The 25,714-nt window shown below is 40.4% G+C and overlaps 1 pseudogene; it reads right to left on the bottom strand.

Moving 5' to 3' along the window:
- Nucleotides 1-568: 568 nt before the first annotated feature.
- LOC101540205 (transcription and mRNA export factor ENY2-like) lies at nt 569-860 on the bottom strand (annotated as a pseudogene).
- Nucleotides 861-25,714: the final 24,854 nt, after the last annotated feature.

Raw genomic sequence — 25,714 nt, 5'->3', positions numbered from 1 at the left:
TCTTTATAGAAATAGCTGGTATTGGGTTGAGGGCAGAGAAAGTAAAAAGTGAACCTGAGTCATCCTGTTGTGCCAGAAAATAACAAGGTTCTCAAAGAAGAATGGGTACGTATTCCAAGGTTATTCAAACGGAGTCCTATCTGGACACAGGAGACTTAGAAAATTGATTCAAGAAGTGACATAGGAAGAACTCCCTCCCTTTACAAACAATAAAATTTGCAAGTGCATGTGATATAATCTTCAAAATTAACATAAGATTAACGGGCATCAGTGAGATGGGCAGGAAAGACTGAGATAAGAATGGTGCTCTGCATTGGAAAAACCCAACATTTCAATTTTGTGCAGCAGAGACAAGTCTCTAGAGTCTGGGCACTGAAAGGTTCTTTTTTAAATTTATGAAATATTTATTAAAATAACATATTTAGGGAAAATCAATGCAATGTATACATCATTATTGAAAACTGTGCACCATGATACAATAAAGAATTTTATTTTGGAAAACCATTTCCTAATTTATGGCAAAATTTCCTTCCAGAAATACCACAAAACAACGCAATCTAATTCAATCTTAAAAGCTAGCATGCTGAGCAAGGAATTTTCTTATTCTTTGTAGGAGCTTCTGTACACTGTCAGATTTTAGGTCTCTGCCTTTTGGTGTGATTTCTGCCATCAAGTCGTCAACAGTAACGTGTTCTAGTTTCTTTTTCTTTAATTACCTCTTTACAGTGTGCCTTCAATTGATCCTTCCAGCCACATTCAATTATTTTAGATTGCAGAAACTCTTTGAGGCGCTCTCTTTCTCTGATTTCTATCAACTTTTGATTAATCGCTGCTCTCATCTGAACATCTTTGCTCATCTTGCTAACATCACCGTGGGCAAGGGCCATCATTTCCCACAACGCTCTTTAGCTGCCCAGAGTTGGGTGCCAAATGTTTTAAGGAAAAATACCCAGAAGATTACACAAAAGTTTATTCGAAGTGAATCAAATACCTTGAAATCAAACCAGAATCTATAAAATACATCGAGGAAAATATAGGAGAATCCTCCAAGATAAGGACCTCAAAGGTATCTTCAATGATACGATGACACTGGCAAAGGTGACAGAATCAAAAATAAACAAATGGGACTACACCAAATTAAAGAGTTTATACATGGCAAAAGAAACACGGGCTAAAATTAAAAGACAACTAACTGAATGGGAGAAACTATTTGTGGTCAAGGCATTAGATAAAAGGTTGATATACATGGGCTGAAGCAATAGTACAGAGGGTAGGGCACTTGCCTTGCATGCAGCCAACCCGGGTTTGATCCCTGGCATCCCATATGGTGTCCCAAGCACTGACAGGAGTAATTCCTGAGTGTAGAGCCAGGAGTAACCCCCGAGCATTGCCAGGTGTAACCCAAGAAGTAAAAAATGAGGGGGGCCTTGATATATAAAGTACAAAGATCATCAACCAAAAACTAAGAAATCTCATCAAAAACGGGGAGAGGAAATGAACAGGGGCTTCTCTGAAGATCAACAGACTGCCAACAGTCACCATCACTTATTATTAGGGAAATCCAAATCAAGAAAATAATGAGATACCATCTAACACCCATGAGAATGGTACATATAAAAATAACGGTACACTCATGATGCATGTAGTGTTGGAAATAATGTCCATTAGAAACCATTATTACTAGTATAGTAAACTAAAACTAAAACAAAATCGATAAAAATTGAAAAAAATGTCCAAACAGAAGTTACAGAACTGAAGTATGCAATAATAGAAATGGGTAAAAAAAACCTAGTAGAGGATGTTCAACAAAGGGTGAATGAAATACAGTGGCAGATCAAAGAGCTTGATGCTAAAGTAGTACATTTCATTGAGACAGAACAACAAAATGGAAAAAATATTTAAAAAGCAAAGACACATTAAGAAACTCTAGACAAATCAGCAATAGTCATACTGTAGGGCCACCAAAAGGAGAAAAAACAGAGAAAGGGCCTAAAAAATTAATTGCAGAAATAATGGTTGACACAATGCCCAAAAAGAGAGAGAGACAGAGAGACAGAGAGAGACAGAGACAGAAAGACAGAGAGAGACAGAGAGAGAAGAACAGTGCCTGTCACGCCATAGAGGCAAGCTGGGGGGTAGCAGGCAGGGGGTGATGGGAGGGAACCTGGGGGCACTGGTACTGGGATATGTACACTGGTGGAGAGATTGGTGTTGGAATATTGTATGACTGAAATCTAATCATGAACAGCTTTGTAAGTTCTATCTCACACTGATTCAATAAAAAAGTAAAAAAAATAATCATTTTACATATAAAAACAGAAAAATGGTTGAGGGGCTGGATAGATAGAGTACAGCTGGATAGGATGTTTGCCTTGCACGTGGCCATTCTGGGTTCAATCCCTGATATCCCATTTGGTCCCTTGAGCACCACCAGGTGTAACCTCTAAGCACAGAACCAGGAGTAAGCCCCGAGCATCACTGCGTGTGATTCCCAAACAAACAAAACAAAGATAGCTTTTCTAATCTGGGGAAAGAAACAGGCTCTTGGATACAGGAAACCCACAGAGTTCTACCTAAGAGGATACCAAAGTGGGCCATTATAATTAAAATGGCTAAAATGAAAGATAAAGGCCAGATCTTAAAAGCAGTAAGAGAAAAGAAGTTTCTCATGTACATAAGAAATCCCATAAGGTTATCAGAAAGATTTTTACCAGATATTTTGAAGGCGAGAGATAGTAGCATTACATACTAAAAGGATTGTAAGAGGGGAAAAAACCTTTTAGACAAAAATTCTTTGCCATGAAAGGTTTGAAGTCAGAATTGAAGGAGAGATTAAGAATCTCCCAGGTACGCAGAAGTTAAAGGAGTTCATCAAAAAAGTGCCCTCATACTAAACTGGCATTTCTTTATTTTTTTTTTTTTGCTTTTTTTTTGGGTCACACCCAGCGATGCTCAGGGGTTACTCCTGGCTTTGCACTCAGGAATTACTCCTGGCGGTGCTTGGGGGACCATATGGGGTGCCGGGGATCGAACCCGGGTCGGCCGCGTGCAAGGCAAACGCCCTACCTGCTGTGCTATCGCTCCAGCCCCTGGCATTTCTTTAAATTGTCAAAAATAAATTGAAAAGAAATGACATCAACAACAGGAAAAACTGTCACTGGAAAAGACAATTTTATAGTAAGTAGAGTGAATTAAGCACTTATAAAGCAAACATGAAGATTAAAAGACAAAGTAGTAAAATTAATTAATCACTGTATCACTGTCATCCCTTTGTTCATTGATTTAATTAATTAAAGCAACAAAAATTATTCCAGGGATACAAATAACATAGACAGACATATAGAATGAGATCTAAAATGTATAAAGAAGGAGGAAAATTGAAAAAGTTACAGAATGTGATCAAATTTAAGGAGTGACCTACCTCAAACATAATGCATTGTATATAGGTTATACTAAGTAAAATAAGTCTGAGAGAGAAAAACAAATATTGTGATCTCACTTATATACGAAATCTAAAAAATTTTTTTTAATTAATTTATTCTTTTATTGAATCACCATGTGGAAAGTTACAAAGCTTTCAGGTTTAAGTCTCAGTTACACAATGCACAAACACCCATCCCTTTGCCAGTGCACATATTCAACCACCAAAAATCACAGTATACCTCCCCCCCACCTCCCCAGCCCCCCACCCCGCATGTGTAACTGGTAAATTTCACTTTACTTTCACTTTACTTTGATTACATTCAATATTTCAACAAAAAATTCACTATTATTGATTTGGAGTTTCTCCCCCCTAAAGTCGACCTGCTGAAAAGAAAGCATTTGATAATTTGTTTTCCATTGCTGAGAATGAAGAGATATGAGGTCGAGAGGCCGCACTAGCAGCTGCACGGTTTTGAATTTCTGTATTTTAGTATTTTAGTAACTAAGTCCAGAGAAATATCTGCCAGAAATTGCAACATTGTAATCTTGTACCTCTCAGCTACTTTATATTCCACATATGAGTGCAATCATTCTATGTCTGTCTCTTTCTTTCTGACTCATTTCACTCAGCATGATACTTTCCATGTTGATCCACTTATATGCAAATTTCATGACTTCATGTTTTCTGACAGCTACGTAATATTCCATTGTGTAGATATACCAGAGTTTCTTTAGCCAGTCATCTGTTTTTGGGCACTCTGGGTGAAATCTAAAAAAAAAATTTATAGAAACAGAACAGATTAGTGCTTGCCAAATGTGTGGGTTATTGAGGAAATGGGTAAAGGTGATGAAAGGTACAAGCCTCCAGTTACAAGATGAATAAGTTTGGAGATATAATGCATAATATAGTATTGTAGTTAGCAATAATGTATACCTGAATGTTTCTAGGAGTAGATATTAATGTTTCTCTGACAAGAAAATCATTATTTCTGTCAGGTCATGGTTGTAAACCTAAATGTAAAATGCCAATCATTTGCAATATATGCATACATCAAATCATTATTTTGTATAACTTAAGCTAATGCATATATATGTAAACACATATATATATATATTTATAAAATTGACATGAAATCGAGGGCCTTGAAGAGATGGGTCAATGGAATAAAAATGCATGGGTGAAATCTTTTAGGGGCCAGGAGGATAGGTCAATGGTTGGAAGCTTGCCATACGTGGGGAGGTAGGCAGACAAAGCAGTTAAAATAGAGAAGAGACCAGTATGACAATAATAGTTGGAAATGATCACTTTGGACAGGAACTGAATGTAGATAAAGGGATATACCTGATAGTCCTTCAGTAACTATATTGCAGACCATAATGCCCAAAAATAGAGAGAGAGAAGAAAAATTACTGCCATAGAGTTGTGGGAGGGAAACAGTGGACATTTGTGTAATAGATATACACTGTAAATCAATGCTATTATATACACACATATATACATATACATATACATATACATATACATATACATATACATATATGTGTGTGTGTACATAATTTCACAACCAGCCAAACACCAGTTCTTAGGGTGTGTTCCTGGTTTTGTGTTCAGGAGATACACCTGCTGGTGCTTGAGGGGAATATATACAGAACTAGAGATTGTGGGATGTGACAGTTCTATCTTGCTAAATGTATATCTTGCTTTACCCATGCAATCCTTGTGCTATTTCACTGGTCCTTAAAGAATTTTTTAAATCTTCACACTAAAAACAAAAATGGCCAAAGACCATTTTTGATTCCTCCACCTCTCTTGGAGAGCCCGGCAAGCTACCGAGAGTATCGCACCCGCACGGTAGAGCCTGGCAAGCTACCCATGGCATATTTGATATGCCAAAAACAGTAACAATAAGTCTCATAATGAGAGACGTTACTGGTGCCCGCTCGAACATAATCGATGAGCAACGGGATGACAGTGACAGTGACAGTTTATTCCTTGGTAGGGATTTCTTTTTGGTCAGGGAAACTAAATTTTTCTATAAAAGAAAATTATAATTGCTTATTTTTCAATTGCCATTTTGACATACAAAACATTTCATAGGAAAACTCACAATCCAAGACCATAGAATCTTTCCAAATCACAGGGAATCTGTTTGTTTAGACTATTCCATATGTACACATATGCATATGTATGAAAACAGTGAAATTATAAAATTAACTCTTCTGGAGCTGGATAATATACATCTTTATGCCCAGTGTTCTTTTTAAAAAGTTTTGTTTTCAAACACGCACTCAATAAAACTGAAAACATGAGAACTAAGCTGCAACCACTGAAACTTTGTAATGTGCCTGTCAAGTTCACAAGCAGGAAGGGTGGGGGGTGGGAGGTGAGGGAATATCGGAACTCTGGTGGAGGGAAGTTGACACTGGTGTTGGGATTGGTGTTGAAATATATGCCTAAAACTAAACTATCAAGAGCTTTGTAAATCACTGTTCTTTAATTAAAAATTTTTTGTTTCACTCACTGTAATTTACAATACTGTTAGTGTTATCCATAAAATGTTCGAACACCACACCCTCCACCATTGTCTCATGCTACCTCACTCCCCACCCTCCACTCCCCACTATTTAGGCACCATGAGTTTTTTTTTGGTCTTTGGCAATTTGTTATTCCCTTACTGTGTTTCTTTATACCCCACATATGAGGGAGATCCATCTGCATCTATCCCTCTCCTGTCCTCTCCTGTCTTAATTTTGCATGATACCCTCTGATTCCATCTATGTAGTGGCAAATTGCATGATATTGTCTTTTCTTAGCTCCGAGTGGCATTCTGTTTTGTGTATATACTACAATGCACTATCTTTGTTCAGTCGTTTATTCTTGGACATGGACTGTTTCCAGATTTGGGCTATTGTGCATAGTGCTGCAATGAATTTAAGAGTGTAAATGTCTTTTTTGGAATAGAGTGTTTTGGTCCTTGGGATAGATAACCAGGAATAGAATTGCTGGGTCATATGGAAGCTTAATCCTTGGTTTTTTGAGGAGTATCCATGTTGTTTTCTAAAAAGTTTGAATCAGAGAACACTCCAATCAGCAGTGAATAAGAATTGTTTTTTCACCACACCCCACCAAAAGTGTTTTTTTAAGTTATTTTTGATATATGCTAGTCTCATGCGTGTGAAGTGACATCTCATTGTTTTGATTTGCAATTCCCTGATGATAAGTGATACAGAACATTTTTTATATACTTCTTGGCCATCTGTATGCCTTCTTAGAGGAAATTTTTGTTCATCTCTTTCCCCCATTTTTCCCATTGGGGTTGTTTTTTTCTTTCTTGTCAAACTTTACAAGTGCTTCATATATTTTGGATATTATTCCTGTGTCAGATGAGTGATGGACAAATATTCTTTTCCAGTCTGTGGAGTGCCTTATTCTGGTCATAGTTTCTCTTGCAGTGTAAAAGTTTAATTTGTTGTAGTTCCATTTGTTTATTTTTGCTTGGCCACTGGCATTGAATCATTGAAAATGCCTCTAGATTCAATATCATGAAGGGTTCTACCTTTGTTTTTCTCGATAACATTTATGGAATCATCTTTGATATCCAGACCTATAGTTCATTTTTAATTGACTTTTGTACACGGTGTGAGATGGAGATCTGAGTTCATGTTTTTATACACATGACTGGCCAGTTTTCCCTGCACCATTTGCTGAAAAGGCTTTCCTTACTCCACTTCATAGTCTTCTTTGTCAAAGATTAGATGAAAATATACCAGATCCAAGTGGTTTTAAAACCATTTTACACCAGCACCCATTCATGGGCCAGCAATTGAAAGCTACTGGTTTAGCTTATGCCTGTCACACAACTATATTTTGGTACAATATAGCACGGTTGACTTCACAGTTTACAGCTGGATTGGAATTTTGCCTTGTATAAACAATAATTTGAGGCTGAACCATTTTCTTACATTGATGTACTTCCATGACACCTTGCACTTAGGCTTTAGAATTGATTCTGGAGCCACGGATGCTGGAAAGTTAAGTATTGGGGGGCTGCTGGGATATCTGATTTAGAAGAAGAACCCTCACCAGACACCAAATCTGCCAGCACCTTGAGCTCAAATTTTGCAGCCACTACAGTATTTTATTTTATTTTTCCCAGTTTTGTCATTTTATTTATATTTATTTTTACAAAGTTGTTCATGATGATTTGTTACATATATTCAACATTCCAACACCAATCCCACTACCATTGTGCCTTCCCATCACCATTATTTTCAATTTTCCCAACAGGCTCACAACAATTTATTTTATATTGCTTGTTACCACTAAATGGCTAACGGAATGATCAAAAAATATTTTCTTGGAAGAAAATTAGTGAAAATTGTATGTCATCATAGGGACATAATGTCCTTGTCTGAGGGATTACTAAGATGTTGATACAAGTTAAGCCATCTGTGTGCATGTTTTTGTTAATTGAGAGTGGTTAGTGTCCACATTACATCCCATGCAAACTGATATGTTACTACTGGATCGTCAGTGTTGTATAGTTTGTAGATGTTATGCTGCCGTGAAGGTGGCTTTGCATTCCAGAAAATCGAAAAAATTTAACTGGACGATACAGTTGGGATTAACTTTTTTTAAAAAAAAAATCACAGTGATGGGGCTGGAGCGATAACACAGCGGGTAGGGCACTTGCCTTGCATGTGTCCAACCTGGGTTCGATTCCCAGCATCCCATATGGTTCCCTGAGCACCGACAGGAGTAATTCTTGAGTTCAGAGCCAGGAATAACCCCTGTGCATCGTCAGATGTGACACAAAACGCAAAAAACATCACAGTGAGATATACAAATACAAGGTTGTTCATGATTTGGTTTCAGACATCCCTTTACTAGTGTATTTGTTCTACCACCAATGTCCCCAGTTTCCCTGCCGCCCTCCACCCCACCCACCTGCCTCTGTGGCAGGCATTCTTCTCTATCCTGTCTCCTGTCTCCTTTCTCTATCTTTCTCTGGGATATGTCTGAGAAGAAATTTTTATGACTAGTTGATCTCTCTTGAGATTTATTTGTGAGTCTCTGGAATAAGACCGGTAGATAAGCTTACATGGCATAAATTTGTTAATGCTGATATTTTATTTACACAAATATATCAAAAGTTTTCTTTCAGCATAGAGACCATGTGAAATTATTGAGATAATTGACACTCTCAAATCACAATCAGTCTTCAAATCCTATTGTGCATTTTAAACTATGGTATATCTCATTTTATTGATTTATTTCAGGCGTCCCAAACAGTACTCTCAGAGGGCCTGGGACCCTCTCCTAGTGACCAGTTGAGTCATAAGAGTCAGATGGTTTAGTGTTTTTACTTTACCATCAAGTGATACTTCAGCGTAGTTTTGCTGGGAGGTGGTTACCATACCTACTCTGGTGGTAATTGGGGACTACCAGGGCTGGTGGTGCTGGGGAAATTATGTAATGCTGGTATCAAATTCAGGGTCTTGTGCATGCATCACATGTGCTCTAGACCTTTGAGCAATTTACCTGGTGCCTAATTATATAAATATTATAAGGAAAACTTTGGGGGTTATTTTTGGGCCATACTGGCAATTCTCAGATGTTACTCCTGACTCGCACTGAGGGATAACTCCTGATGGTGCCCAGGGGATCATATGAGATGCTGAAGGTCAAACCCAGGTTGCCTGTGTGCAAGGCAGTGCTTTACCCTCTGTGCTGCTATCATTATGGCCCCAAAGTGTGGAGAGCCTCCACGGGACCGTGCTTTGCAACAACAGTTGCACTGTGCTTGTAAATTGCACCTTTCTTGGTAAACAACACCTGTGTGCTTCGAAAACCATTCCTAATAAGGAAACAGGATGTCTTGCCACGCCCATAGGCTGTGGCTAACCTATCAGATGCAGACACGTGGGCGAAAACAGGCAGCGAGAGGTATATAAGGAGGGAAGCTGCCTAGCTAGGGGCCGCCCCCTGGTTCCTTTTCCTTAGTTCGTCCTTAGTCCATGCTTCGTTCGTCCTTTTTCCTGTTTGCATGAGAAGGTTTCTTAATAAATAGCTGGAAGAAGAATCTCCGGGTTGCGTGTTACTTTACAACTGGCGTCCCTGGGTGGGCCCGAACTATCAACTAAAGGTAAGAATAAGCGTTCGGTGCGCCCCACTTTAGAAGGTGAGCGGGAGATCAGGATTTTTTTGTGTGTGCTGCGGTTTAGAATCCTAGCAGCAATCCCCCACTAAGATGGGACAGATTCTGGGCCTTCCCAAGATCTTTCGTATTTTCTCGAACCAGACTGAACAGGGCAAGTCATTTGTGGATTTCGTTCAGTCTCTCTCCCGCAGAATAGGAAACCCGGAACTCTACGTTTCCAGAGACCAACTCCGGTCCTGCCTTAAAGTGGTTTATGAGGTTAACCCATGGTTCCCAGACGAAGGAACTCTAAAAAGCAGGATTTGGAGACAAGTTAGGAAAAATGTCTATAAGGTATCTAAGAAAGGGACTGAGATCCCCGTGGAATTCTGGACTACATGGGAGATTGTTAATTCTATTCTCCTGTTTTTGAATAGTGCAATTGATGTGGAGAACATTAGGAATAATACGGTCTCAGGTCCTCCCACACCTAAGCCTCGAAAAGGTTGTCATAGTCTGAATGTTTCTCAGACTGATGAATATAGCTCCACGTCCAGTGCATCAGATGAAAGTGATGCAGATTATGAGTCTGCTACGGCCTTCTCATATTCTGAGTCCGAGAGTGACTCAACCAATCGGCCTCCAGGCCGCTTGGGACGTGCTCCCAATCGCCCAGTCAAGGCAAAGAGGCAGTGGCCTCCATCTTTCCGCAGGTTAAGGATGGATTCTCTCAGTCGTTTCAAACAGGCCTGTGTCTCATATGGGCCCACATCTCCGTACTGTAGAGAGTATCTTACAGACTGGAGTAAAAAGGCCCACTGGGCACCTCAAGATTTTCACATGGTTGCTAAAACGTGCTTAAGCTCTTCTCAGTATTTGCAGTGGAGAATGTGGCTCAGCAAGGAGGCCAAGGCAGAGTTTGAAGGCCTAGGCCATGCTGAACGAAACTTTTCAGGGATTAAATTGACTCATAAGATGTTAATTGGTGAAGGAAAATGGCGCCATCCTGAAAGGCAAGTCACCTTGCCTCGTGCTGTTCTTGCTCATGTCCGTGGCATAGCCCTGCGTGCGTGGGAGAAGGTTGATGCAGATGCGGAATTTAAAGAAAGCTTTACAAAGATTGTCCAGAGAGCCTCAGAACCTTATGCAGACTTCGTAGGAAGATTAATGGAAGCCATAGAAACGCAGGTTGAGGGTAAGGAGACTCATGAGCTGTTAACTAAACAATTGGCCTTTGAAAATGCTAATGAGGATTGCCAGGCCATTCTGCGCCCTCTTAAGGAGAAGGAAGACATAATGGGGTACTTGGACGCATGCAGGAATGTTGGTTCTGCTAGACATAAAATGCAGGCTAGGACTGTTGAGACCGGTACAGTACAGAGACAAGCTCAGAAAGGATATTTCAGTCGTGGGAGACCAGACCATTTTCGTAAAGATTACAGGACACCTCCAGACCGTGCTACTGTGAGAGCACGTCCTGGGCCCTGTCCCAGATGTAAAAAGGGAAACCACTGGGCCAAAGATTGTCCCTTTAATTTTCATGCAGCTGTTGACTCCAATTCGGGAAACTTGTCAAGGGGCCAGCCCCAGGCCCAGCGAAATCCGGGGATGTTTCCGTTTGCAGTCTCTCTCCCCAAGGTGGAGTCTCAGAACTCCAGTCAGCTGAGCTCCGATCAATAGACTCACTGCAACCAGTGACGGCAGGAAGCGCAGCCTTGAATATTTCCTGCCCTGATATGATTACTATAGCCCCTGCCCAGTGTCCCTACAAATTAAATTCGGGTATAAAGGGACCAATTCCACAAGGCACTATAGGCCTACTCTTGGGAAACAACAGTTTTATTATTAAGGGAATTATTGTTCATACCGTGGTCATTGATCCTGACCATACTGGTGAAATAACAATTGTTATCACGGTGCCTACTGTTTGGACATTTGATAAGGGACAACCCATAGCTCAGCTCCTTTTGCTACCTTTGGTTGTGCCAGGTCTATCCACTCGCCCTAGTGGGGGAGATTTTGACAGCACAAATCCTATAATTGCTTGTGTTGCCCATCTGAAGAAAGACAACCGCCCACTTTTAACTATTGAGATTCATGGGAAGAAATTTATAGGAATGATTGACTCAGGAGCTGACGCCTCTGTCATTTCTTCCCAACATTGGCCCAGGAACTGGGCCGTGCAGGCAGTACCTTATGGTTTGTATGGAGTAGGCATGATGCCTTCCTCCTATGTCCGGCAAAGTGCCAGGTGGCTAAGATGTATTGGCCCAGAGGGCATTACAGCCATTTTCCAGCCCTACATAGCACCCGTACCTATGAATTTATGGGGACGGGATTTACTTGAGCAGTGGAACGCGGAGATTAGGATTCCCGTTCCACTTCCTGCTGTGGGCTTTGACTCTGAGGCCTCTCCTTGTTTAATCGGAGCTGCTGCGGTTTCACGCCCAGCACCCCTCTGTATTCAGTGGAAATCCCACCATCCTGTGTGGTCTTCCCAGTGGCCCCTTAATAATGAAAAACTAAGGGTGTTAGAATCTTTAGTAGAAGAACAACTGGAGTTGGGACATATAGAAACCTCATTTTCAGAATGGAATTCCCCTGTTTTTGTTATCCAGAAGAAGTCAGGCAAGTGGCGTCTGTTGACTGACCTACGAAATGTTAACGCCACCATGGTTCCCATGGGGGCTCTCCAGCCTGGCCTTCCTTCCCCTGCTGCCGTTCCTAAAGATTGGTCACTGGTTGTCATTGATTTAAAAGATTGTTTTTACAACATTCCTATCCATCCGGATGATCGTAAGCGTTTTGCATTTTCTGTTCCCTCTCTTAATAACCGCGCTCCTATGCGCAGGTATCAATGGACTGTTCTACCTCAGGGAATGACCAATTCCCCTATCATGTGTCAGTATTTTGTTGACTTGGTCTTGCGCCCTTCCCGTGTTAAGTTTCCTCAGGCTTATGTTATTCACTATATGGATGATATCTTGCTTGCATGTTCTAATGATGGAGAACTCCAGAGATTGTATGAGGATGTTATGACTCGTCTACCCGCAGCTGGGTTACAAGTAGCCACAGAAAAAATTCAGGTGTTGTCTCCATATGAGTATTTGGGCTATGTTCTTGAGCGTACTACCGTACGACCTCAAAAAATTTCTATTCGCCATGATAAACTGAAAACCCTTAATGACTTCCAAAAACTGCTAGGAAATATTAACTGGGTTCGCCCCTCTCTGGGCATTCCCAACTCAGACCTCCGTAATCTATTCCTGACCCTTGAAGGCGACTCCGCCCTGAACAGTCCTAGGCAGTTTACCCCTGAAGCTCGGAAAGAATTAGAATTTTTTCTAGATCGACTCCAGAAATCCCATCTTTCCCGGTTTGTTCCGGGAGAAAAATTGTGGCTTTTGCTTTTTGATACTCCCCACTCGCCCACTGCTGCTCTAGCACAGCTTTCGGGCCCAATAGAGTGGCTTTATTTGCACAATAAGGAGTCTCGCACTCTTGTGCCTTACCTTGAGTTAATGACTAAACTCATAATCAAAGGAAGACTGAGAGCCCTTGCCATGCTGGGATTTGATCCTCATATCATTGTTCTCCCCATTCCTGAAAAAGAGATTGCTTCTATCCTGCCCCTCAGTGATGCTTTGCAAAGAGCTTTAGCTGATTTTTCAGGAGAAATTTCCTCCCACTATCCAGCAGGAAAAACTTGGGATTTTTTCAAAAAAACCCCATTTATCATTTCCTCTATCATTCGCCCATCTCCTATTCCTGATGCTCCAGTATATTATATTGATGGCTCTGCCTCAGGGAAAGGCGGAATTTCTGGACCCGCCCTGACCACAACAGTAAACACTAACTATACCTCTGCCCAGCAAGTGGAACTTGCCACTTTGGTGTATCTACTCTCCCATGTGCCAGGACCTGCTAATATAGTCTCAGACTCAGCTTATGTGGTTGGTCTCTTCCCTGGCATCGTGACGGCTGCTCTAAATGCCCCCAATCCTATAGTCCAACAATTACTTGAGCAGCTACAAGCGCTTTTACAAAAGCGCTCTGAACCTGTTTTCATTACTCATATCAGATCTCACTCTGGTCTTCCAGGACCTATGGCCCAGGGAAATGAAGCCGCTGATCTCTTGGCAGCACCAATTTTTACCTCTGCTGCAGAAGAGCACCAGGCCTTACACACAAACGCCCGGCGCCTTCATATTCATCATCGTATCCCAATTCGAGAAGCCAGGCATATTGTCCGTGCTTGCTCTGTTTGTGCCCCTTTACACTGTACCTCCCATGTGGCAGGGGCCAATCCCCGAGGTCTACAGACCAATGAATTATGGCAAATGGATGTTACTCACGTCACGTGCTTCCCCAAGAAGCCTTTTCTCCATGTAACTATAGATACTTATTCTGGCTTCACATGGGCTGTTCCCATGACTTCTGAGAGAACCAGAGCAGTCTGCTCCTTCCTACTACAATGTTTTTCTGTCATGGGCGTTCCCTCTGCTATTAAAACTGACAACGGCCCAGCCTATACTAGTAAAGCTTTTCAAGATTTCTGTGATGAATGGCAAATTAAACACATTACTGGAATCCCTTACAACCCTCAGGGTCAAGGCATAGTCGAACGTGCCCATAGAACCCTCAAAACACAGTTATTGAAAGTTAAAAAAGGAGGTATGCCTCCACTTGATTCCTTGTCCCTGACATTGTTTACTTTAAACTTTTTAAATTTACCTCAGGGAGAACCCTATACAGCAGCTGAGAGGCATTTTCAGGAAGATGCGCACACTCAAACTATTAACTCTCCCATTTGGATTAAAATTGACAAAGAATGGATAGCAGGGAAACTCCTCATTCGAGGAAAAGGCTATGCTTTTGTTTCAACAGATGATAACCCCGCTAAGAAACTTTGGATCCCTTTACGTCTTATCAGAAGCAGAATTCAAGCACCTGATTTGGATCTCAGACCGCCAGAGTCTCCTGATTCATCGCCAAACTGATTCCACCTATACCCTTTCTGGTGGATGGCACAGCTCGGACCCCGTGTTAACCCGGGCCAGGGGTTCTGTTTTGTGTTTTTTCCACAGGTCAGGGCAGAACCAGCGTGGATTCCTGAATGCCTGACACGGAAGACTGCGCCTCCAGTAGACCAAGATGTGCAAACTGGTGCTCGTGCTCAGCCTGATTCCTGTGATATGAGCTGAAGAAGCAGCTTCCCGGGCCATTGCTACAACATGGCCTGCTTTAACGCCTGTGCATAGATTTCCCCCTTCCTTACCCATCTTGATAGGCCCAGAGTAGGAGTCCCCTCCATTTATCAAAGAGGGGGTGGGAGCAGACTGTCCTTATTGCTTCTCGCTGCTTTGGTTTTTTGCCTGGTGTCTATACAAAATGCAGCAAGAACAGCTATTTACAAAAGCATGATATTTACAGGCATTCGTGGCCCTGGAGGCACAGCAATCCCCGCAGCTTTGGCTTGCAACTTTGAAACAATAATCTCGCTCAGAACAATCAGGTCTAGCTGGATGTAGCAAAGGTATTATGCAGCTGAGAGCCCTTAACTGCAGGGGACCTCCTGTAGTTGAGGAGTTTGAAAGGGTGCACTATACCCCACCTGACCCTTGGACCAACCTAAGACAGGGACCTACAAGCGAGAGGGCTCCCAATGACGGGTAAGGCCAAGGGGGCCGAGGTTGCTACGCAGACTGGCTGTTCTAAAACAAAAAGGGGCAACTGTGGAGAGCCTCCACGGGACCGTGCTTTGCAACAACAGTTGCACTGTGCTTGTAAATTGCACCTTTCTTGGTAAACAACACCTGTGTGCTTCGAAAACCATTCCTAATAAGGAAACAGGATGTCTTGCCACGCCCATAGGCTGTGGCTAACCTATCAGATGCAGACACGTGGGCGAAAACAGGCAGCGAGAGGTATATAAGGAGGGAAGCTGCCTAGCTAGGGGCCGCCCCCTGGTTCCTTTTCCTTAGTTCGTCCTTAGTCCATGCTTCGTTCGTCCTTTTTCCTGTTTGCATGAGAAGGTTTCTTAATAAATAGCTGGAAGAAGAATCTCCGGGTTGCGTGTTACTTTACACCAAAGGAATGTTTTTATATACTATTTGGAATTATCTATTTTTTTGACATTGGGGTTTCTCCAAATAAGATAGCCTACTTTACAAAGAGAATTTCCCAGAAGTTTTTAGTCATAATCAAAGCAGGACAGTATGTTAACAGAAAAATTGGGGGGTGCCCTGGTAAATTAATGACTGGCATGCATTTAAGATATGTGCTTTTCAGAGTCTCTTCACATGAGCCACTTATGCAGCTCTCTAATCTAATTTTAAAAATCCAGTAAGAGACTCATAAATAAATCTTGAAAGAGATGAATAAGCTACAGAGATACTTCCAGATTCCACTCCAGACTGAGTCTCATCTGGGACACCCTGGAGATGGTAAGATGAGCCCATCATCCACCCAAAATGAGCCCTGACAGCCAAAAACTTCTACACTCCATGCTCAGGACCAGACTCCACAGGTCTTATCCACGCATAAATCTTGAAAAACTCAGGTATGTAGGTTTTGTGACCAAAATCTCCAGTCTCCCACAGTCTGTGATGGGCGATGCATCTCCCTGTTCTCCTGGGAGTCTGGCAGTCACAACCATGAATTGCCTTTGGCACCATATAAGTTCATTAACTGGCCATGATCCAGAGACTTATAAATAAATCTTAAAAGAGATCAAAAAGTTTCAGAGATGCTTCAAATCCTCAAAATCATCATCCAATTAAAAGTTTAACTTCAGCTGTATCACCCCATTCGTGGCTGCATGACATCTCAAACTCTACACCACTGATATACTAGGAGTAGCACACTACATTGGATGGAATGTAAAGTAAATGTAGAAGGTAACCAATCTCAATTAAGAAAATATTAACACATGATGGGGCTGGAATGATAGCACAGTGGGTAGGGTATCTGCTTTGCATGTGGCCGCCCCGGGTTCGATTCCCAGCATCCCATATGGTCCCCCGAGCACCACCAGGAGTAATTCCTGAGTGCAGAGCCAGGAGTAACCCCTGAGCATCGCCAGCTGTGACTCCAAAAAACGCCAAAATCACAAAACCAAAAAAACTGACACAATCATTCCAGAAATGATGTTACCTGATCTGGCACTTCTTAATAAATATTTTTTAAAAGAAAATATTAACACATGAATAACATCACATTAGTAATCTTTTATATAATGGCTTAATGACTCCAGGGTAAGCTATAATAATCATCACACACTTTCTTTTAAGGAAATATTTTAAGAGGATTATTAACAAATTATTCATATTAAGTAATATAAAATAAATTATTTAGGGCCTGCTATGGGGCAGTCTTGGGTGGTGGTAGGAAAAATTGGAAATAATGGTGGTGGTAAGGTGCAATGGTGTTGAAATATTTTTAAATGTTATTAATTTTTTTAATTTAAAAATAAAAATATTAAAAATGTAATATCATCATGAACAACTTTATAAATATAAAAAATAAAAATAAAAATCTAGTACAGTAAGGTTTCAAGTCTCTGCATTTATAAACTGTACCAATGATAGATGCAAAGCCACATTTCTTTGAGCAGTGCCTGCTTTGGGGTCAAGATGTCCTTTGGAAATCTGATGAAATTACACACTCCCAAATAGCATACACTTTTAGTGATTTTATAAAAAATCCCAAAGCCCATCAGTTGGTCCCATGTTAAAAAAGCTGCCACTTAGAAAATCTCTAGGATGCTTAACTCTGGAAATCAACACTCCTGCAGAAAGAAATGGGATAATGTCTTTTATAAACCTGTTAGTCCACTAGGGTCATTGTGACCCAGGAAGCAAGAATGCTCACACACCTACAATTTTGGATTGAGCAAAGGTACCCTGCTGCAATAACACTTGACAAACACAAAGAAAATTGATGTGGAGCTAGCCTAAAAGAACTGTTTCCTGTTGAATTTACTTTCTTGGATATTGAAGATGAGAAGAATAGAGTGTGAAATTGAACTTGTTCACATGAGCAGTTCCTGAAATTCCATGCAGGTTGGAAGTTAATTCCTCAGTTGGTGAGCCCTCTCTTTACATCCTTTTAGTGAAAAAATGAGCTGAGATTCAGACATTTGATTTCTGAATAAAACGAATGAAGACTTCCCATTTAAATTTTCTTTCTCTTGCATCTTAGATCTTAATGAGTTATAATCTTTGAAAAATGGGAGTTTCAAATGCAACCTGGAGTTCCTAACCCTACTAATTTTATCAGAAAGATCTCAAGAGAGATAATGAAATTTCATTGCTGTAAATTTATGAGTTTCATAAAAAGATGATGCAAGTGAAGATTTAAAAAATGACATGACATGGTCTGCCTAGACTTAAGCAATAAAATTTAAAAATTATTTTCTGTACCGGAGACATAGTAAAGCAGGTAAGATACTTGCCCTTCATGCAGCTGTCCCGAGTTTGACATGGACACCACATACAATATCCCAAGCCCTGCCAGGAGTGTTCCTTAAACACGGAGCTAGAGTATGCCCTAGGCACTGCTGGTGTGGCTCAAAAATGAAAATAAAAATCAATTTCTCAAGGATGAGAGAGCTGAGATGGCTGCCTCAGCACAGGATTCCCCCACCCTGCACTCCTGTTTGTCACCCTGATGGTCTCTAAGGTCTTATGGCTGGGCTATGGCAACTTTTAGAACTGTTGAGCCTGAGCATTGAACTATAAGATTTACACAGCTGGGCCAAATGTCACTAGGAATGGCCCCTCGGCCTCTAGAGCACTGCTTAGGATCATTTTCTCATCTATCGAAATTTACCATTTTGTATTTTCACAAAAAAGTGCCACTGTGAGAAAAAAATGAAAATAGTGCTAAATAAAAAGAGATAGAATTACACATAAACTGAATAGTAACTACCATTAATTGAACATATACTGTGTCCTTACAAACTGTGTCTTTAATTCTCAGAACAATTTGATGACATTAGCCCTCTTATGTTTCTTTTTAAAAATATAGTTACTAGGGTCCGAAGTCACATACTCGAGAGATTACAGAGTTGAGATATAAACACAGTCTGAAACACACAAAAGAATCTCGGAACCTAGCAGCTTGCTGCAGGGATGCCTCCAGATTTTGCGCCAGGCTGTTTTCACTAGGGTGCCTCAGATGAGAGCAGGTGTTGTCCCTCCACCTCCCCATTAGGAATCCTGGCGGCCACCATCTTCCAGAACCCAATGAAAAATCCAGGTACTTGGGATTAGTGACAGCAAACTCCAGGCCTTGTGGGACAGGATGGGCTGTTCCTTCCCACCTTCCTGCTCCCATGGGACCCTGGATGAAATCAAGAACCTAGTTTTGGGAGGCAGAGAGATAGTATAGGAGTTAAGGTTAGTATAGGGGTTAACTTTGCATGTGACTGACCCAGGTCCAATACCGGATACCACATGGTTATCTAGCATTGTTCCCAAAGCACAGAGCCAAGAGTAGCCCCTGAATCCCACTGGGTGTGCCCCCCACTGCAATAAAAATAATCTTTGTTTTAGTGGTGACTCAGACATTGGCCATTAGAGTATGGGTAACTTTCTTAGTCTTTATGTTATTATTTCAGTGACTATCAGTTAGCTTAGGGATAAAAGTTAAAGCTCTTTAGTCTGGAATTGAAGACCATTATTCAATTCTATTTTCTTCACTGTTATTTGAATTCCAGAACAACTTGAACTTCTCCATCTTAACTTTATTAAGTTTTTGAGTGATTTTCTTACTTTTAATTCATCCCAACCTATGCCAGGCCCTCTATCCACATCTGAGTTCCTTTTAAATGAACTAATTATTCATAAAATTATTGAGATTCCACTACAATATAGGCACTGGGCTAGATATTAAGAATATGATAGTAAATAGGATAACCAATATTCATGTATGAACTTAGTCCTATACTAAGTTCCTCCCTTACTGGGGAGTTTATTTCTCTACTTTCAAATAAATCTATTTACAAAAAATACATATATCCCATGTCTCCCTGTGGCTAGAACAGAGTGATTAGTGTAAAGAATAGAACAGAGTGACTCTAGGAGAAGTAGGCAAAGACTAGCAAGGACTAGTTCATGTAAGGTATTGTATATGAAGGCAAATAGTTTAATTTTTAATAGAATAAACCTATCAAAAACTTCAAATAGAAAAGTGGTATCACTAGTTTGCTACATGGAACAACTTCTTGGTTAAAAATAACATGGTCTGAAAGAGAAAAAGAAGTGAAGATAAAAATACGTCTTATCAAAAATGATTTAAGAAGAAAAAGAATTTTCTTTTTCTTTTTGGGTCACACCTTGCGATGCACAGGGGTCATTCCTGGTTCTGCACTCAAGAATTACCCCTGGCGGTGCCCAGGGGACGACAATATGGGATGCTGGGAATCGAACCTGGGTCAGCCGCGTGCAAGGCAAGCACCCGACCCGCTCTGCTATCGCTCCAGCACCCGAAAAATAACTTTTATGTAATCTCTGGACATATTAAATGTGTCATTAGAAATATTCCTATAAAGAAAATTTCCAGGATCAAAGGACCTTACATAGTGCAGAAAGAAAGAAGGAGAGAAGGAAAGTCCCTGCCATAGAGCCATAGCAGCAGGCTGGTGCTGGGGGTGAGATGGGAGGGAAACTGGGGGAATTGGTGGTGGGAAATGAACACTAGTGGAGGGATGGGTGTTATGTCATTGTATGACTGAAACCTGATCTTGAACAGCTTTGTAACTAGGTCTCTCATGGTGACTCAATTAAAAAACTAAAAACTAAATACAAAAACAAAAACAAAAAAAGAACAAAGGACCTTACCAGTGAGTTCTATCAAATAGTCACGTTTGATTGATGATTTCAAACCATTCACGTTTAGGATGATTATTGGTATAAAGGACTTAGCAACTCCCATTCTCTTCCCCTTTGATTGTTTTGTGTTGTTTCTTTTTTCATGTGCTTATATCTCATTTTTAAAATTTGCATGGATTTCTTTGGTGATATTTTCAGTTTACTTTTCCTTCTTACTGTTTCTGCTCTAGATTTTGCTTTTGTGGTCACCATGAGACTGTTAAATTAAATTTTCTGTTGCTTTCTGTGTTTGTATCACTCATAGTTATTTTATTATGCACAATATTTCCTTTAATATCTCCTCTTATACTTTATTGTATTGCTGGGGATCAGATCCAGAGCCTCATTCAGGTAGAGTACGTGTTGTACCATGGAACTACATCCCTGGCTCTCTTGCTCCTCCTTAATACATGATTGATTTCTTGCATTGTTTGGCATATGTTTGTAGTCTGTATTGCTATTTATCACTTTGACCAAGGATTTTGTTAAAGAAAGTAGTAGTATTGCTTTTTTTCAAATTAAATGTTCCTTGGGCCATAGTGATAGTACAGTGAGTAGGGTACTTGTCCTGCTCATGGCTGACCTGGGTTTGATCCCTGGTAGCCCATATGGTCCCTGAGCTCACCAGGAGTGATCCCTGAGTACAGAGGCAGGACTGAACTAGTCGGCATTCCCACCAGCAGTGTAGAAGGGTCCCTTTCTCCCCACATCCTCTCCAACAGTGGTTGCTTTTGTTCTTTTGGATGTGTGCTAGTCTCTGTGGTGTGAGGTGGTATCTCATGGTTGAAAAACAGAAAGATTTCTTTGAGATCGGGGAGATAACTCAAGTGGCATAGCACAGGCCTAGTGTGTGCTAATAAAATAATAATAATAATAATAATAATAATAATAATGATAATAACCTGGCACCTCATGCCCCACAAAACATTGCTCTGGTGGTCTCTGAGTACTGGGGGCGCAAGCACCAGAGTAGCTGAGTCATGCATCATTAAGAGCATGTAGCTCAAACCTTCCACACCAACACCATCAAGTGATCTTTATATATAAACCTAAAAAGGTAAAAGCAGAGAGAATTCTCTGATTGCTGTTAAAAGGGAAAGTCAGAGGTTCAAATAAATGAGGAGAATTTGCTATTGCTTCTTGAAAGGTGGAGAAGGCAAAGACACCAGTATTCTATAGAAACTAAGAACAAGTAACCCCATATTGTCACGACAAGGAACTCAATTATTTCAACAAGTGTGAGCTATGAAGCATATTCCTCTGCTCAGCCTCCTAGACTCTTGAGATGAGAGATTTGGGAGAACCTGCGTAAAGAAACCCAGTCATAATATGCAAGACTTCTAACCTACAGGCTGTGAGCTATTTGCTTTAAACTGTTGAGTTTATGATAATTTGTTATGCAGAAATAGAAAACCAACACAATTAGCAAACCAAATCCAGCAGCATAGAAAAAGGATTACACATCATAACAGAGATGAGATTTAGTTGGGTAAGGCAGATTGATTTAGTATCTGAAAATCAATTAATGTAATATACTAAATTAATAGAATACAGGGGAAGCATAATTATCTCAGAAGAAGCAGAGAAAGAATCTTACAAAAGTCAACATCCACTCATCATAAAAAATGAAAGAAAGGGGAACTTCTTCAACCAGGTAAAGATTATCTGCCCCTCACCCCACCTTTAGTTAAATCAGTTGAAATCATACTTATTAATGAAAGTGGGACATCTTCCCATGAGTTCTGGAATAAGACAAGAATTTTTATTTTTATTTTTTCAAACTGTGCTGAAATATCTAACTTATGTGAAAAGGCAGAAATAAATGTAAATAAGTGAACAAATTAAATGAACTAATAAGGAAGTGGAAGCATTTAAATGACTATTGTTGATAAATTGCATGACCCCAAGTGTAAAATATACCAAGAAATTCACAAAACTTTCACTAAAACAAATGAGTTTGGCAAGGTTGTATTATACATGATTAACATATGAAAGTTCCTAACATCTATGCTTATTTCAAAATAAAAAACTTCATTGGAGGAAGATATCATTAAATTAGTGAGAATATAAAACAGAGAATGGGAGAATTTTACAAATGACATATTTAATATAGAGTTTATATTAAAATTTTAAACAACTCAATAAAAACACTTTGGTTTCCTTTTGCTTCTATTGTATAAATATACTGTTTGGCTTACCAGTGAAAAATAATGGGTCAGAGGCGTAGTACAGCAGATAAAGTGCTTGTCTTGTATGCGTTAGACACAGGTTTACTTCCCAGCACCACATGTGGTTCCTCAGCATGTGATCTCTAATCACAGAGCCAGGAGCAAGCCCTGAGCACCGTTGTGTTGTGGCACAAAACCAAAACAAAGGCTTAAAATAATAATAGGAAAATTAGCTATTATAGTTTAGGTCATACGTTTACAATAATGTTGACATTTAAGGTTTTGTTGTGTACAGTTACATCAACTCATCACTACTAAATGGCCCTAGACCTCCACCTTGTATTACTTTCACTCCAACTCCTCAGTTCCTTTTCTCCTCTCTCCTGACCTGGTATTCTCAGTTCTATAATTGAGGGCCAAGGGTTTATTATCAATTCATATTTTCTGTTCCTTTATTTTCTTTCTCTATATACCACAGATGAATGGGGTCATCTGGGATTTTTCAAAGCTTATTATCTTTTAAAAGTCCTCATCAAAGAAGTTCAATCACAGAACTAAATTCTCATTTTTATGAGAGTGTACACAATAATGATACTGTCAGTTTCATCCAGTGCATCTGTCTGTGTTGACATGGAAATGGTCTTCATAGTTCCTTTCAGAACACTGATTCCAGGCAATCACATTAGCTTTCACATTAGTATTCAGAGATACTAAAGAATCTCTGCCCTTCTTTAGTATTCTCATTAAGTGCTGACTTCTCTGGTCATTCTATCTAAAGTCTCATTTCTGATCATTCTCAGAACACCTTTATTTTCTCCAAACCAACTTCACTCTAGACTTATCTCTATCAATACGTTCTACAGTGACTTTTGGAACCCTCACCCTGTCTTGGATCTCTCAGGTTGTGACTCCTGAGGATTTATTACTGCAGGATTGGGGTCAGATCGGTTTTCTACTTAACTCAACTGGCACTTCCAAATGAGTTTTCTTTATTTTTATGTAAAAATGTTTTCCCCCTAAGGCTCATTTACACCAGTATATAATATTACATCGTTCTTACTTCTGTCATTTTTACTGAATGATGCCCTTTACTTAGCAGAGTATTTATCATACAGGTCACTATTTTTATCTCCATGCAATTGTCATCATTTTGGATGATCCAACCACCCACCTGGTCTTTTTCATTTCTAGCTTTCATTAAGTTCAATAATTATTCCATCTCAATCATTGACTTCCATCATCACACACTGCCAGTTTGACATGTTCTACTTTTCATGCCTAATCCTTAGGCATCCTTCTTCTGTTAATTTTTCAGCCCCCTAAACCACTAACTGTCATATGCGCACACACATACACACACATATATACACACATTCATATATATATATATATATCATGGTATTACTGTATCACTGTCATCCCATTGTTCATTGATTTGCTTGAATGGGCACCAGTAACATCTCCATTCGTCCCAACCCTGAGATTTTAGCAGCCTCTCCTTATTTGTCCTTCCAAATGGTGCCATATTGGAGGCTCTTTCAGAGTCAGGGGAATGAGCCCCCATTATTGTTACTGTATTTGGCATATCAAATACACCATGGGAAGACTTCCAGGCTCTGCTGTGCAGGCAGGATACTCTCAGTAGCTTGCCAGGCTCTCCGAGAGGGAACGGAGAATATATATAAGAGAATACAAGCAAGTATGTTAAGACCAAACATATTTGTGTGCTGCTTTAGGTATATCAATGGGTTAAACTATAAGAGATTTATTTTATAGTCTCTTCCTGGAGCTTTCTTTTATAGTCTCTGGATCTTGGCCATTGATGCAATTACATAGTGCGCCGTGGGCTATTTGTGGGTGTGACTGTGAAGCTACTGGAAAATGGAGGATCTGGGTGGAGGAGGCCCAGTCCCAGTCCGAATAGGCTTGGAGATCTCAGACCCGGGTCCCGCATACCTGGGTTCCTCTGCCGGTTCCTTCATGCATGAGGCTCGTCTGAGCATGTGGAGAGTGGCTCTGAGCATGGCTGTGTCTTGATTCTGGAGGTTTTCAGCTGCCAGGCCTCAACTTGCCCCCCTTCAAAGGGCCCTAGTGAGGACAGCCTGGCCCAGAATAGATATACATACATATATATGTGTAATATATATATATATATATTGATCAAGCTGAAATAGATTTTCACTTATTATCAACTCCTTTCTAGTATTTATTTTTCCTTCTGTAACACACTTAATATACTTGAGTCACATGTTGAATTTTCCTTTAATTTTCCCACTTGTTTATTCACCATGTAATAGCCAAAATGAAAATCACTCAGAACTTCCAACCACCACTTGCTCTTCTCCTCAGGCTGCCGAACACTGCTGGAGGAAAAATCATGCAACTCTTTTTTTAATTTTTATTTTTAATTAGTGAATCACCGTGAGGGTACAGTTACAGATTTATACATTTTTGTGCTCATGTTTCCCCCATACAAAGTTCGAGAACCCATCCCTTCACCAGTGCCCATTCTCCACCACCAGTAAACCCAGCGTCCCTCCCACCCTCTCCAGTCCCGTCTCCCCCCACCCCAAACTGCCACTATGGCAGGGTATTCCCTTTCGTTCTCTCTCTCTGATTAGGTGTTGTGGTTTGCAATAAAGGTGTTGAGCGGCCATTGTGTTCAATCTCTAGTCTACATTTGGCACGCATCACCCCTCCCCCACATGACCTCCGCCCACATTTTACTTGGTGTTCCCTTCTCTGAGTTGCCCAGAATGAGAGACCAGCCTCGAAGCCATGGAGTCAACCTCCCAGTGCTTATTTCTACTATTCTTGGGTGTTAGATTCCTAGTCTATTATTCCATATTCCACAGATGAGTGCAATCTTTCTATGTCTGTCTCTCTCTTTCTGACTCATTTCACTTAGCATGATACTTTCCATGCTGATCCACTTATATGCAAACTTCATGACCTCCTTTTTTTCTAACAGCTGCATAGTATTCCATTGTATAGATGTACCAAAGTTTCCTCAACCAGTCATCTGTTCTAGGGCACTCGGGTTTTTTCCAGATTCTGGCTATTGTAAACAGTGCTGCGATGAACATATAAGTGCAGATGTCATTTCGAC

Source organism: Sorex araneus, chromosome X (assembly GCF_027595985.1).
Source record: "Sorex araneus isolate mSorAra2 chromosome X, mSorAra2.pri, whole genome shotgun sequence".
Lineage (NCBI taxonomy): Eukaryota > Metazoa > Chordata > Mammalia > Eulipotyphla > Soricidae > Sorex > Sorex araneus.
Note: the sequence above shows the minus strand (reverse complement) of the source record. Positions and strands in the feature narration are given on the sequence as shown.